The following is a 10,508-nucleotide window of genomic DNA, read 5'->3' as shown; positions in this document are numbered from 1 at the left end:
CTACTTGTTTTAGTTATCATATGCTCCGTGGCCCATCTGGGTTAGTTTCTACTTTCATATCTAAAAGAAAGAACAGCATAACTTCCTTTAATTGGAGAAAAGAGATTCATGACATTTGAACAAAAAGAATGAGATGAAGTTGTCTACAGCACCTACAGGCTGTGTTCAAGGATGTACTTGGGTCTCTTTATTTTATTTTTATATTTTTGCAGTATGGGCTTGAACTCAGGGCCTTCACTCCGCGAGCACATTTTGTGATAGGTATTTTCAAGATAGGGTCTCTTAAACTATTTGCCCAGGTTTGCTTCAAACTTGATCCTCCTATTCTCCGCCTCCTGGGTAGCTAGGATTATAGGTGTAAGCCACTGGTGCCTGGCAACCTGGATCTCTTGTATGTACTCCTCCTGCACCTGCTAGCAAGATGTCCTTGGGTCCGGAGTTTTTTATTTCTTATGGAATGTAGACCATATTTCTGATGGCTTGGCAATGTTTGTAACCTGGTCCGAAACTACGATGTTTGAATCATACATTTTTTCTATTACAAGGTGTTTTTATGTGCTGGAAACTGCACTAAGTGTTTTTCATGAATTAAAACACACAGTGTTCAAAACTATCCTGCAACGTAATCCTACTATTACAGGTATCTTACAAATGAAATATGCTAACCTTATTATTAGTGACTAGCTGCTCAACTAGGAAGAAAATAACAGAATTAGGGAGGAAAAGAAAGAAGGAAAATCTAGCATTCTCCTGGTTGGATATGAAAACATCCTAATGAACAAGAGATGGGGAAATACAGAAGAAAAATTCTTAGCATCAGTAATGAAGGCCTGCTTCCTGCAAAACTGAAGTTTGCTTTACATTGTCAACACATTGACTTTTAACCTGTAATGTGGTTTGCAAGCTCTGTTATGAGGTGTGTTAGTTGACTATCAGCTTAAAAGCAGGAAAGGCTTATTTGGCTCAGTTTCAAGGTTCCACACCCTGACAGGCCGTGAGTTGGGGGTGGAGCAAACTGGGCACCTCATAGTAGCTGGAAATCAGAGAGAACGAGACCTGGGTCCTACCATGCTCTTTGAGGGCATGGCCCCTCTGACCTTAAACTTCTTACTTGGTCCCACTCCTTAAAGGTTCCATCACCTCCCAATAGAGCCAAGCTTAAAACCAAGTTTTGCATGGGCTTTTGAGGGACATTATAGATTCACTCAATAGCATGAGGAATCCACTTACATACACAGAGAATGATTCTTTGTGCCATTTAAGTGTGCCAAGGAGAAAAATCAACTTTTCTTAACCAATACAAAAGACTACAGTTTAAGCATGAACTCTATTGCATAGTCTGTAAATAGTAGATTAAACAAAGCAGCTGGCAGGTGTATCCTTGGGTATGAGTGAGAGTCCCTTTTTGGGTGTATAGCTGGAGGATAAATCAAAGCACCTGGTTACTGACATATGTCTCATGATCCTGAGATATTCTCCTTCCTTGGGACACTAGGATTAAGTTGAGTTTTCTCCTTTCTTCACTCCTTTGTTTTAACCATCAACTACTATGTGAGCAAATACAATTCCTATCTTGCACTGGGGTTCCTCCTGTCTCCACTTAAGTCCACTGTTTACATGTTGGAATTTTTACCCCCAAAATGCAGTACTCTACCATGAGCCTCTTTTACATGCAATCTTTTTATTTTTAAGAAAACAAACTGATAACCTCAATGTTTCTGTTGATGCAGACCTTGGATCCTTTGTACAAAAAGTGGAGGAGGAACATGGTACTGCTTTTAAATTCTTCAAAAAAGAAAGGGGCTCTCTTTCTTGTGTGTATTAGCACCTGCTACCAACCACAGTCTTTTAGTTATTGTCATAGGCCTTGCAATCATTGGGAAATGACAAACTGTTACAAGCAACTGCGTTTTGTGCGTGTGTGTGTCCATGCACAGGTGTACTATAAGGAAAGGGTGCTGGAGGGTGAATGTCGTGAAACATGTACTCTTGTATGAAAATGGAAAAATGACACCTGTTGAAACTATTCCAGGAGTGGGAAAGGGGGTATAAAGGAGAATGATGGAGGGGGTGAATTTAGTGATGATATAATGTAAGAACTTTTGTAAACGTCACAATGTACTCCAGCACAACAATAATATGATAATTAAAAAATAAAAATAAATATAATGAAAGCGAAAAAAAAGAATGTCTTTATTTCCTGCCTTCCAAATATGCATAAGAATTTCAAGGGAGTTGAGTAAGGAAAAAAATCTCCATCTTAAAAGAGAAAATTAACAAGCTAACATTTCATTTTGAAAGAGGGCTTAAAATACATGATGTTTTTCAGTATAGATTATATTAGTGAATTTAAGACCCTTATGGTATTACCTATATGATGTTCTTGCCCCTTGCTCTGAAGCTCTTAAATCTTATTTAATTAGGGAAATGGCCCATTGTTGTTCAAATACCTGTCCCCATAGTGAGAACACAGTGAAAATTTCTAGCTATGGGGGATTTAATGGATAATGTCATACTTGATGATAGGAGGCATTCTCTTGAAAGACTTCAGGAGCGCTTTTCAGAGATGGGGCAAATCAAGGTTAATTTGCATTTCTGAACCTATTCTCTGCTTTATTTTATGCTGACATGATTGAGTCTCACAGAGACAACCAAAATAATATAGTAAAGCACAATTTCAATGCTATTAAAAGCCAGGAATGGCCATGATTAATTACCACTGAAGCTGAAGGGAAGAAGGGAGAACTCCAGAGTCAGTTTAATTAATCACTTGGTTTAGAATTAGTACAATCCCTCCAAACTTGGTGAGAAAGAATCATTGACAAAGAATAAATGGTGTTTGCTATTTAGAAAACTGACACAATCTCTTAATCTAAACAATATCCAAGGTGTTTTTTGAGTCATGTACTTTTATTTTTGTTTAATTAAAAATAGATAAACAAAATTACCTCTGGTCTTCTGTGGTTTTTTGTTGTTTTTACTTATTTATTCATTTTATTTGTTTATTTTTGTAAAGCAGAAGAGTTTGTTGAGGTAGAAAAGTGCACAGTGGAAGAGTATAGAGCCCCCAGAGTTGGGGGAGGGTCCCAAGAGCGGGTGCCCCTGGTCTTCTGTTTTTGATAAAATAGAGGGGGGTTACAGTGTGAGAGGTTTAAGAATCCTTTGCAAAGAGGTGACCACTTCATTTCTGCTGTATGTATGTGTGCACTGGTCTTTCTCTTGATGCCTAGAAATCAAACTCCCACTGGGGCAGGTCGCAGCTAGAGAGCCTGGGGTGAAAATGAAAGAGAAAACTTGGTAGTTACATTGTTCATCTCATCATGGGTATGACCAAGCAGACAGCTTCAACTCAAGCCACACACTGGGTATGAGTGATCTGCTCAGTCTGCTGTCCCCTAAGAATGACTACAATTGAAAACTCTTTCCTTTGTCATGAGGTGGTAGAAAGCTCCCAAAAGATCATGTTTATGTTTATTGGAGAAATTATAGCATATATTTGGAGCAGACTTAATTTTTCTAAAGTGAGTTGAACAAAGCAAGCACAGATGAGCATAGCTTTAGCTATATGTAGCACATCTGTCTCTCAGGGCCTGCCCCATACACTTTCCCACTGAAGCCTACAGACCCTGGGCTCAGGAAAGAATAATGCCAACAAACTCCACCCCAGCCAAAAGCAGCACCTGTTCGCCTGTGGAAAAGTTACACTTAAAAGACATTGTGTTTTCATGTGTTACCTCATTTAATCTTTTGAGCTGTCAAAATAATACCCTGAAATCCTACAGATAGGAATGAAAGGGGCCAGAATTTGAAGCTCTAGGGAAGATCACTGAAGAAATCTCTCTTTCTCTCTCTCTCTCTAATTTTAAGAAGCTATTTGGAATGTGGTAGTCACCAACATGTATTTAGCTTAAAGTATAAACAAAGAAAATCTAATTGAGTGGCTGGGTATGGTGGCTCCTGCCTATAATGCCAGAATCTAGGAGGCAGGAAGATGGAGAGGCTAGCCTGGGATACATAGTGAGCCCTGCCTTAGAATTCTACACTGAAAAATTTATATTATTTATAATCAATTATCAGTCATTACCTCTCTCATGTGAGATCCCCCAAAGTTTAGACACTGCTATTAATAATGCAACTCCGCCCCCCCCACCATTTCCCTCAAAACTGAGATTCTCAGTCCACATTTGTTAAGGAGTTTTACATTCTAAAATGAAAATTTGTCTGATCACTTTGTTGCAGATATCATTCAGGTAATCAAACAATGAAATGAACATAAATACTTTCAGCGTGATGACTATGCATCAAGCATTATTTTGTGGAGGAAATCTTTAAGCAGAACACTCAGGATAAGAGAAATTTTCTAAGGTGAAACCAAAGTTAATACAGAATGGAATAACATTGTATATAGAGGTTGGTTTCTAATGCCATCTCATAAAACAAAAATAACATACATTGAACATTATGCGTAAAATGTCTTGAGAAAATGGAATGTGGGAAACCGTATCATTTCTCAAGTTCAATTCACTAGCATTGAATGAGACAGTGCTGTCTTCAGGCACAGGTGACAGAGGCAGTTTGTGCTTAGGAAAACTTTGTCTTCATGTGCACCTCTAAACACCGGTGTCACTCCATGTGGCTAAACACTCACTCTGTGCCCCTAGCTCAGAGGCAAATACGTATTGAGTAGGTTGCTTTAGCTCCACTATCTGAATTCTTGTGCCCTCTCTCTCTTTGCCTTCCCTTTATTTCTTGGCTTTCTATATCCCTCCGTCAAGAATATCTAATTGAACTCATTAAAAGTGCACATGAATTAAGTTTGCCCTACTTGTTGATTTCTACCTATACAAGAATGAAACCAGGTGATTCTGCACTATAGACTTGAGTTGGTAAACGGTCATATTATTTAGGAAAGGTGGGAGGGTAATTCTGCCCTGTGTCTCCTAGTACATTCATTTATTTAGAGAATAACAGCACCACCCTTCCATTTAAGCTAGAATCATTTTGAAATAATGATGATGATATTGATAATAATGATGATGTTGAGTATGATGATAAATAATCATAATTATAACATTACTAACAGGAAGAAGAATGAAGAATTAATATCGTAATATTTATGGAACCCTTACCATACACCAAACTTTGCACTGTTTTTCTTGGGTTATATCCTACAACCAACGTAAGATGCTGTATTGTTTTTCTCTCTCCCAATTTGAAAAGGAGGAACCTCATGGTTAATTCCATGCCCGAACTACCAAGTGATACAGCCAGTGTTTGTATCCCTGCACTTTGATGCTGGAGCCTGTGATATTAAGTATCACAGCGCATGTCTGAGTCTCTAGTTCAGTCCTGTTCACCAGCTCCTCCCACCATTTTAATTTCTACTAGTCACCAAGTCAGGTAAATTTTGCTCCCTGAATATTCAGTCCTTTTTGCCACTTTTTTGCTGGCACTGCTAGGTTCAGCCTTTCCTCTCTCTCCCTGGTGCTGAGGCAACTGAGAACTGCCAAACTAGCTTCTTTGCATCTAGTCCTCACCTCTTCAAACCACTCTTCCTGGGGCTCTCAAAGTGATATTACTGAAAAACAAATCTCTACTTATCGTCCCCACCATTAGCCTGCTCTATGACTCCCCTTACGGTAGAGACACTGCTAGATCCTTCCATGGGCATAAGGCGTCCCTCTGATATTGCTCAGGTTTGTCCTTGTGATCCCGTATTCTACCACATCCACACCCACTCCAGGCCCATCTACTTCAAGTCACTCTCCATGCTCCCTCACATCATTGCCTGTACTTTTCCTGCTGCTTGGATTATCTTCCCAGCTCCTATGTCCAGCTTCCTTCTTTTCTTGAAAAACTTCTCCATCTTCCTGGTCTTATCTTAAACAGTCACCTCTGTTATGCTACTGTCCTTGCCCCACTAACACTTTCATCTCTATTCTCTCACAGGATGCTATGCCCATCACTCAGATGGTAATTACCTTTTACAAGGGGGTTATCTAAGTGAAGGCCTGTGAGCTCCATAAAAGAGAAATGACCACATAACACCCCTATAATCCATTCCCCACCAATACTCACAGCCTTCTCGCTAAACATAACGGATGTCTGCCAGATTAAACTCAGTCATGTACTCCACATGCCTCATAATTTATTACCATTATGTCTATCTGGATAGATCCTCCTCTATCCCTCTACCAAAATCATTCCTCTGCTTTCAAATTCAGAACAAATGTCATCACCTCCTTGAAATTTTCCCCACCCAGAGATGGTCTCTTCTCTTTTGCAAGTGCTGTGGAGTTTTCTGAACTTTGGCTGAATTTTCTGACACTTAATCATTTTTTACTTTTTTCAAGCTTCTTTGTCCATGACTTACTTCCTGTATTCTAAGTATGTTCCTTCAGTCTTTGATCATGCATCAAGTCTTCATCATCACTGTTCCATCTTCACACCCAATCTACTCATCTTTACTTTCTTTCCTCCTGCACCAAGCCCAGTCAGGTGTGATGAACGAATTAATGAATGAATGAATGTTAGTGACAAGTCATTCCACTATCATCCTTCATATTTCCCTTTACAACAGAAAGGGTTCATGAAATACGGGTTGGTTCTAGAAAATGGACTGAAAATTGTCCTTTGGTTTTTGGACCTGGATCTGGTTTGTATCGAGACTTATTCTGGTTTGAATGTATTAAACTGAAAGTTGGTTAAGCGCTCACTGGAGAATAACAATCATTATAGCTAGCATATGCTCATGTTTGCTAAGCTCTGCCAAGCATTTTTATGCATCTGATGATTCTTCACAGCAACCCAATAAAATAATGCTATTGTTAATTTTACAGCTAAGAAAACTGGGTTGTAGAGAGGTTATGTAACTTATGTAAATTTGTAAAGATTATCAGTGGTTGATCTGGGAGGATGATATTTGAAATATATATTTTTGTCCCTGTCTCCTGGCTCTTGTTTCCTCTTGTCAACTCCTAGAATCCTTGGACTCTCCAAAGTTATGAGTCTTTTTGTAGTCTAATAAGTTGAATAATTGCTAGCAGCCCTCAGTCATTCCTTCAGGATGGAGGCTGATCACCAGAAAGACCAAGGCAGGAGAAGACTGGAACTTGCAGCCCTCCCTACATTCCTGCCCCCTGACTAAACTCCAGGGAGGGAAAAAGGACTGAGAGTTGAAGTGGCCAATGATTTAATCAATCATAGCTCTATAATGAAGCTTCCATTAAATCCAAAGAAGTAGCACTCAGAGCACTTCAGGATAGCTCACATGTGGAAGCTCCTGGGGATACTGTACCCTTCATGTGCAGAAAAGACATGGAAGTTCTGCACCCTTTCTCCCATACCTTGCCTTATCCCCATCTCTTCATAGGACATTCATCTCTATCTTTTTAAATAAATTTTATAGTAAATCTGTAAACCTAAGTATTTCCATGAGTTCTATTAGTTTCCTTCCCTGGAAAATTAACTAAACCTCTGGAGTAGGTAAAGGAACTCTGATTTGTAGTTGATTGGCCAGAAGCATAGACAAAACAATCTGGGGCTCGCAATTAGCATCCAAAGAAGGGGCCAGTCTTGTGGACTGAACCTACAACCTATGGGATATGACACTATAACCAAGTAGATAGTGAATTGAATTAGTGGACATTCTGGGAGTTTCTGCTTCAGAATTAACTGCTTCCTTGCTGGTAGGGAAAAATCTCCAGACCTTTCAGGAGCCCAGAAGTGATTTGAGTTGTGAGAGGCTGTTTATTCCTGTGTGGCCAAAGGGGATAAAATCCATTTGAATGCTCAAACTCTGAACTACAATGCTCCTTTCTTTAGAAAGTTCCTTACTTCCCATACCAGAAGAAGGAAAGTAATGTCCTATTCCCTGGGGATTTATTTAAGGCAAGCTTTGTCACCCTTGGCACTACTGACATTTGGAACTGACTAATTCCTTAGGCAGATATCTGCCTTGTGAATTTCAGAATACTTAGCAGTATTCTGGCCTCTACCTACTAGATGCCTGTGGTCTGCCTGTCCCTCCTTTGTTCTCCCAGGTTTAGCAATCAAAAATGGTACAGACATTTTCATGGCACTTGTTGATCATCATTTTCTTTTAAAGTAAAGGACAGCCTCCTTGGTTGGATAGCGCTTTAAATCCCAATTCAATTAATACATTGAACAGAACATTGTAGTAATGACGCTGCAACTTAGACTAGAGCAGTTGATCTCAGCCGTGTGGCCATTAGAGTAGTTTCCCAAGGTGTTTCTGCAGCATCGTGACTATTCAAACAAAGTATGTGAGAACCTTGGATGGCAGGGGGCAGCTGAGACAGTAACTCAACTGTTCTCTCCAGGAACCTGTGGACCAGAGGCCGTCCTGGGAATGCCATTTCCTTCATGTGGAGTCAAGTTCCAACATTTTTGCCCTGATAAAATCCAGTTAAAATAGTCACTGAGTGTGCTCTTAGAGAGGACTAGCCATATAATATTACTTTAAGAAGAAATACATAGAAAAGAAGGGAGTTGCTCCAAAACTTGCCATGGTAACAAGACCAGGTATTTAATGGATTACTTGCAAATTAACTTTACATCTTTAGAAGTACCTTATCTGCCATCAGTACAAGAGTGAAGGGCTTGCCTTTGGACAATTCCACTACAGTACTTAATAATAGTCTGAACAAAGGATTAATTAGACAAATTCACCAAGGAAACTTTGCATCTTTAAAACACACTAAGCTGAAAATTCAAGAACATTTTTATAGTTCTAAAGATGGAAATATAAACAGGGAGATGAATTCTTAGCTTGGTGTTTTAGAAATGTTCAATGCATTCTTCTTGCTAGCACCTCAGATTTTACCTTGTGGCCAAGGTCTTCCTGCTCAGTAGCTGAGATGCAATTAAAAAAAATATACCTCTTGTGCTTGCTTTGGTAGCACTTATACTAAACTAGAATGATACAGAGATTAGCATGAACCCTGTGTAAGGGTGACATGCAAATTAGTGAAGTCTTCCATATTTAAAAAATGAAAAAGAAAATCTAGCTCTTAAGATGACACAAGTTTCAATCAACAAATACGAGGAAAGACTCGCTCCCTGTGAAAAGTCAAAACAAGGAAAAAACAGCCCAGTGTTCTCCTCACAGTCACATTCTTAGACAATGCTGATCTCTAAGCTCACTGCCATTATGCTGTGAGGAAGATCCCCACTTCTCCCATCCCAGCTCTGTGACTTGGGACATGTCACTCAGTTTCTCTTGTTCCTCAGTTTTCTATCTACAAAGTGAGGTAACAGTACCCATATTATGAAGTTTCAGAGCGGTATTGTGATTTTTTTTCCTCTTCTTTCTCCTCCTGGGCTTTTCTGTGCTTGCCAGGAAGGGTATAAACTATTTAGGGACACTACATATACCATTATTCCGGTATGCAGTGGTTTCTCTCCTCTGTTTATTCATGCTTATATTCATTCACTCAGCAGATTGATTTTTTTCTGCTGCCAGCCAACAGTTACAGACAGAAAGGAGTCCTGAATGCCTTGCTTTATTCACTTTGAGCAAATCTTTCATGTACTTGAAGCTGCATAAATATCTGTTATTTTCTATTAGTGCTGCTGTCATTTCTATATGATCCCATATTGTTTATGCTTTGCCAAAATGTGTACTTTATTCAGATTTCATTTGCTGACATGCTTCATCATCCTGGGAGAATTTGGAAGGCAGTGCACTGAGCTGTCCACAAAGAATCCCACATCTTCCTTGGCTTCACCTTCTCCCGTTCTTTCCCTGGCCTCCCAAGGCCCTATAGATTAGGAAACAGGGTAAAACAGAGCAGAGATCTGATATAAAAAGTAATTGTTTACCAAGATAATAGTTCTGAGACCAGGGTGCCATTTAAATGGTGTTTGGCAGAATTTGACCTTCACAAGGATCTCTGTTATCTCAAAAATCTGTTATTTTATGCTATCCCAGGACATTTGCTGACAGCAAGTGGCATTTCTCATAACTGTCCAGAAGACTGTGGAGGAACTCCTCAGAGTCAGGAGGTGGAAAGTCATTGTCTTTCAGTTCCAATAACCTGTGGATGAAGAAGTGATTTTGAACATGAGTTTTCTGGATCCACAGTGTTCCTTAGAAATAACTGTGAGGTCTACCTCAGAAAATTAGGTAGGGGATCTGGATTTGGGGCTCCAGGCCCTCCATACTTATTTAAATCACAGAAGCTCAGTTAATCTATTATTAGATTAATAATATATGAGAATTATTCATGAGACTTTTAAAAAACAGTTGTATTTCTAAAAAAGACATTTGAAAACATCTGAAATGGTGCCTTTGGGGCCTTGTGTGGAAACTTCCAGTCTCTCTCTAAACTGGATGCACTCATGGTATTCAGGGACTTAAATAGTGATGAATATGTGAAGGATATTCAAGAGAAAGAATAAAAGTAGTCAAAACTTAGAAGGGCCTCTGAGCCAGAAATTTTGTGGAAACCAGAAATTGTTTCTATCTTTTTCTTCCTGACTCACTT

The 10,508-nt window shown here is 39.3% G+C and overlaps 1 non-coding gene across 1 annotated transcript; it reads left to right on the top strand.

Moving 5' to 3' along the window:
• Positions 1–8,905: 8,905 nt before the first annotated feature.
• On the top strand, positions 8,906–9,008 carry LOC141417035 (U6 spliceosomal RNA). The gene has a single exon (XR_012441666.1). It is a non-coding gene; the product is annotated as a U6 spliceosomal RNA (small nuclear RNA).
• Positions 9,009–10,508: the final 1,500 nt, after the last annotated feature.

Source organism: Castor canadensis, chromosome 14, assembly GCF_047511655.1.
Source record: "Castor canadensis chromosome 14, mCasCan1.hap1v2, whole genome shotgun sequence".
NCBI classification, from domain to species: domain Eukaryota; kingdom Metazoa; phylum Chordata; class Mammalia; order Rodentia; family Castoridae; genus Castor; species Castor canadensis.
Note: the sequence above shows the minus strand (reverse complement) of the source record. Positions and strands in the feature narration are given on the sequence as shown.